Raw genomic sequence first — 6310 nt, forward strand, 5'->3', positions numbered from 1 at the left:
CTCTGGCGCGATCTCTGGCGCTGTGGCTCAGTGTAGCCACCTTTCAATATCTCTTATTGATTTTTTTCTGTGTGGGGTCGTTCTTGAGCCTACGTGCGAATTAGGATCCGTTCTTCCACGCTGTAGTTGAATTCATCAGCCGTGATATAGATATATATCAGTACGTGCATCAATAAGAAGCAACATTTGATTAACGTGTATGTAATACGTAGGGGTTAATGGAACTTTGTGATCAATCTGTACAGGGGAATGGGCACAGGAAACTATCTATAGGAAAATCAGGTAAAAGGCTGAGATTCATTCCAGGAATCTTTAGGAGAACCGCGCGACCGCAACGGTCGCCGAAGGACTTCACACACACCCATGCCCGAGGCAGGATTCGAACCTGCGACCGTAGCAGCAGCGCGGCTCCGGACTGAAGCGCCTAGAACCGCTCGGTCACAGCGGCCGGCCTTAGGAATTATAATTCACCCATGTGTCTCACAAAACAGTCGTTTGACCGATTCGTGATACTGCTGGTTTGTCTGGAGTACTTAACCGGGTAGGATGTCCGCCTACTTAGCTGAGTGGGAATGAGTCTGCCTAACATGCAGTGGGCCCGGGTTCGATTCCCGGCCAGGTTGGAGATTTTCTCTTTCTCGTGGACTGGGTGTTGTGTTGTACCCAACATCACCGACTCGCAAGTCGCCTAATACGGTGTCACCTGAAATAAGACTCGCAACCGGGGGCCGAACTCCCCCAGTTGGGGCCTCCCGGCCGACAATGCCGCACGATCGTTTCGTGTACCAGGTAGGATTAACAGAGCAGCTCCAAAGAAGACCCGCATATTTCGTTAACCTGGTCGTTTAGTAATTGCGAGCGTGTAACGGAGATGCTCACCGAACTCTAGTGGTAGACTCTACAACAATAGAGGAGTTGGGCATCACGGAGAGGATTTTTGTTAAAATTCCGAGAGCGTACTTCCCAAGAAGTCGGATAGCATGCTACGTCCTACATCACACGTCTCGCGAAATGACCACTACGAGGACAGCAAAAAAATTATATCTCTTACGAGGGATTCTCGACAGTTCTCGCCGCACACTATGATGGTATGTTAGATATTTATTTGTTGAATGTAAATTTGGATTCTTACTTGACCGTGTGTTTCCATAATCCACATAAATTCATCTCAGTCGCAAATAGGTCTAATAATTCATTTGTATATAATTTCTATTTCCGACGACACTCGCTTCTCTTCAAGATGTAAATCACTGTATCAAAATTTAATTTCAGAGAAAGTGCTGCAATTTTTCTTGTCACCAACACGAAAGAGGAAAGTCGTTAGGAGAGCAGCAGAGATGCTAACATTAATTAGTTCCTTCAGGTGAATTGTCGTCAGTTAACTCAATTATTCGTCACAGAGTGACAAAGAGATTGTTTCTGCAGTAAAAAACCTAAATAAAATTCTTCGTTCATGTAAAAACAGACTCAGATTCTTCTGCTTGAAAATAATCTGCACAGACTTCTCCTGAGCTCAATGCTTGTAAAATAAAGTGCAGGGTGTATTAAAAAGAATCATTCGATTTATAAAAAAATCATAACTATTATGTTATTTGAGATATGTTCCTGAACAACGTACTGTTGGAAAGAGGAAACTCTCTACTTTCACATGGTTCTCGCTAAGTAGCAACAATGTGCGCCTACTTTAGTTCTAGCAAAAATGGTGCCGGGTCAACAGAAAGCGTTTTGTGTTGTACGTTTTGCGCAGTGCGGGTCAGCAACAACTGTTCGGCGTGACTTTCGTGCTGGGAATGGTGTGGATTCTCCTACAGCACTTCCTCCTACGATGGCATGAACAATTCCGAGAAACAGGTTGTTTGTATGAAGGCAAATCGCCGGGCTGTCCCCGAGCGTCTGACACAGACGTCGAACGCATCCGCCATTGCTTCACAAGGAGTCCGCAGAAATTCTTTCTCCGCGCAGCTCGACATCTCAGTATGCCCCCGATGTCCGTCAGGCGTGTGTTGCGTCGACGGTTACACATGAAACCATAAAAAATTCAGCTACTGCAAGCTCTTCGTAAAGGTGACAAGCAACAAACGTATGGAGTTCTGTAATTTCATTCTTGACAAGATGGAAATTGACAGTTTTCTTCCATGCTTACTGTTTAGTGACGAGGCAACATTCCATTTAGATGGAAAAGTGAACTACCATACAGTGAGAATATGAGGTACGGAACAACCACAAGAAGCCGTACAACATGAGAGGGACTCTCCAAAATTTAATGTGTTTTGTGCAGTTTCACGGGAAAAGGTGTATGGTCCATTTTCTTTGCCGAGAACACTCTTACAGGAAGCATATATCTCGATATCCTGGAGAACTTGACCTCACCATATGTGATTATTTCTTGTTACCAACAACAATAAATGAACTGAGACATCGAATAACAACAGCTGTGGAAGCTGTAACCCAAGACATGCTCGCTGCTGTGAGGGAACAGTTTGAATACAGCACTCAGTTTATGGCGGGTCATGGCCCATCGAACATAGGCCAGTGTAAGGTGGAGCGTACACCATTAACTTAAGTAGTGGTTTTGACTTTGTACATATGTACTGTTTGTGTTTTCCTTTTCTTTTTGGTTTATAAATGTACAGCTATGGTGTTCTTTTAATCATTGACAAAGGTCTTCTTAGGCACTTGTGAGTTTTATTGTTGTTCTGAAGAAGATGTAGTTATCTACGCCGAAACCTGGGCTAACACTTAACACTAGGTGCTTTTTTCGCAATCGAGGCGGGTTTTTAGTTTTTTAAAATATTAACCAACTATTGCTGACGCGCTGAGATGTTGAAGGTATGGAAAAAATTTTTGAGTTTCCTGTTCATCAAAAAAACAAAATTCATTGTATATGTTTATTAGTTTCAGAAATATAGACATGACAAACAGGATGATTCTCTTTGATACACCTTGTATATAACTGGATGAAAAATAATCTTCGTAATTTCAATAAATCCGCCAGTTGGTCTAACATAAATGATCACCACCAATATTCTTCTTTTTCTCTAGCGTTTTTCCGTCTGGTGGCAGAGTCTGCTGAGTGGATTCCACGTCTGCATTTTGTTCGATCGTGTACCATGCCTGGATGAAAGTTTACAGCCTTTAGTGACCTGTCCCATCGCTGTCTTGGTTGTCCCTTGGGTCTCTTTCCCGTCACTTTCGCTGTATATGCTGCCCTTGCAATGGTGGCGTTCTTTGTGCGCAGCACATATCCAGACAGTCACAGACGACTTTCTTGCATTTTATTCTAAATCGGTGTGACTCCAAAACGTTTCCTGATAGTGTCTTTGAAACGTGTTCCAGTCGAGTGATGCCATCTGTCCCTCTAAGGATCTTAGTCTATAGAGCCGTAATCGTCGTTCTGCCTCTTTTGTTGATGGTGCCGATGAGAGCAACAGGTTGGATGACAGTCCATTAGATCTTTGACTTCAGATGATCCTTAATCCGACGATAACAGGTGACCCATGCTGTCGTTCGCCACATCATCCAGGCTGCTTGCGTTGACCTCCTCTGTAATCTGGCCATAGCTAGAGACTATAGAACCGTGATACTTAAATTTTGATTCCCTTGTTAGATATTCTCCATCTTCTTGTGGATGTCACGTACTTAGTTTTCTTTTCGTTTAGCCTGAGGCCAAATTGCGCAAGTCCATCGTTCCTCACGTGTGTTTGGTGCTGGAAATAAAACTTGTTCTCTGCAGCCAGCATGACATCATCAGCATAGAAAAATGTCCATGGTAGTGACATGTGCAGGTTTGTTGTGACAAAGTCCATTGCAAGAATAAGCAGCAATGGTGATAGAGCAGAGGGGTGGTTGACTCCTACAGTGACGCGTAAGTCATTTGATGCTCTGGAGCCCCTTGGACACAGTTCCCCGGTTCTACACGCAGAAGCTGTATCCAGTTAACAAGACACTCTGGAATGCCATGTTCTAGAAACGCTAACCACTTTAGGTTGTGTGGCATTCGATCGAAAGTCGTTCCGAGGTCTAGAACCACAGCCAATGACCTTCATTAGCAATATAAACTACGAAGTCGCCGTCAGTTTTAAGCTAACTGGAAAATAGCAGCCACATTTTGCAACGTCATGTTAAGTGTAGGCTGTTTAGGTTCTGATATTGGTAACGCCACCGCCACATAGCGCTCTGTATGAAAATCACTGGCTGTGCTGTGTGCAGTCTGTGGCTGGGTGGCATTGTTCGAATTTGCTATTGTAGTGTTGGGCAGTTGGCTGTTAACAGCGCGTAGCGTTGCGCAGTTGGAGGTGAGCCGCCAGCAGTGGTGGATGTGGGGAGTGAGATGGCGGAATTTTGAGAGCGGATGATCTGGACAGAGACAGTAAATATGTAAGAATGGATGTCATGAACTGATATATATATATATATTTTGAACACTATTAAGGTAAATACATTGTTTGTTCTTTATCAAAATCTTTCATTTGCTAACTATGCCTATCAGTAGTTAGTGCCTTCAGTAGTTAGAATCTTTTACTTAGCTGGCAGTAGTGGCGCCGGCTGCAAGCAGTAGTTCGAGTAACGAATATTTTTGTGAGGTAAGTGAGTCATGAAAGGTATAGGTTATTGTTAGTCAGGGCGATTCTTTTGTAGGTATTTTTGAAAGTCAGACTGCATTGCTCTATAAATATTGTGTGTAGCTTAAGCACAGTCAAGTATAATTATTCTAAGGGGACGTTACATATGTCGACCCTTAGCCGAGGATACCTCACTGGAATCTTCCGATTTTTTCTTATAGTTTGTGTAATTAGTGTAGCTATTGTTTATTGCTAGCGCCCCCCCCCCCCCCCCCACACCGAACCATGGAACTTGCCGTTGGTGGGGAGGCTTGCGTGCCTCCACGATACAGATAACCGTACCGTAGGTGCAACCCACAATGGAGGGGTATCTGTTGAGAGGCCAGACAAACGTGTGGTTCCTGAAGAGGGGCAGCAGCCTTTTCAGTAGTTGCAAGGGCAACAGTCTGGATGATTGACTGATCTGGCCTTGTAACACTAACGAAAACGGCCTTGATGTGCTGGTACTGCGAACGGCTGGAAGCAAGGGGAAACTACGGCCGTAATTTTTCCCAGTGGCATGCAGCTTTACTGTATGGTTAAATGATGATGACGTCCTCTTGGGTAAAATATTCCGGAGGTAAAATAGTCCCCCATTAGGATCTCCGGGTGGCGACTACTCAAGAGGATGTCGTTATCAGGAGAAAGAAAACTGGCGTTCTACGGATCGGAGCGTGGAATGTCAGATCCCTTAATCGGGCAGGTAGGTTACAAAATTTAAAAAGGGAAATGGATAGGTTAAAGTTAGATATAGTGGAAATTAGTGAAGTTTGGTGGCAGGAGGAACAAGACTTCTGGTCAGGTGACTACAGGGTTATAAACACAAAATCAAATAGGGGTAATGCAGGAGTAGATTTAATAATGAATAAAAAAATAGGAATGCGGGTAAGCTACTACAAACAACATAGTGAACGCATTATTGTGGTCAAGATAGATACGAAGCCCACGCCTACTACAGTAGTACAAGTTTATATGCCAACTAGCTCTGCAGATGATGAAGAAACGTATGATGAAATAAAAGAAATTATTCAGATAGTGAAGGGCGACGAAAATTTAATAGTCATGGGTGACTGGAATTCGGTAGTAGGAAAAGGGAGTGAAGGAAAAGTAGTAGGTGAATATGGATTGGGGCTAAGAAATGAAAGAGGAAGCCGTCTGGTAGAATTTTGCACAGAGCACAACTTAATCATAGCTAACACTTGGTTCAAGAATCATAAAAGAAGGCTGTGTACATGGAAGAAGCCTGGAGATACTGACAGGTTTCAGATAGATTATATAATGGTAAGACAGAGATTTAGGAACCAGGTTTTAAATTGTAAGAAATTTCCAGGGGCAGATGTGGACTCTGACCACAATCTATCGGTTATGACCTGTAGATTAAAACTGAAGAAACTGCAAAAAGGTGGCAATTTAAGGAGATGGAACCTGGATAAACTGACTAAACCAGAGGTTGTTCAGAGTTTCAGGGAGAGCATAAGGGAACAATTGACAGGAATGGGGGAAAGAAATACAGTAGAAGAAGAATGGGTAGCTTTGAGGGATGAAGTAGTGAAGGCAGCAGTGGATCAAGTAGGTAAGGAGACGAGGGCTAGTAGAACTCCTTGGGAAACAGAAGAGATATTGAATTTAATTAATTTAAGGAGAAAATATAAAAATGCAACAAATGAAGCAGGCAAAAAGGAATACAAACGTCTCAAAAATGAGATCGA

Source organism: Schistocerca nitens, chromosome 2, assembly GCF_023898315.1.
Source record: "Schistocerca nitens isolate TAMUIC-IGC-003100 chromosome 2, iqSchNite1.1, whole genome shotgun sequence".
In the NCBI taxonomy this organism is placed as follows: domain Eukaryota; kingdom Metazoa; phylum Arthropoda; class Insecta; order Orthoptera; family Acrididae; genus Schistocerca; species Schistocerca nitens.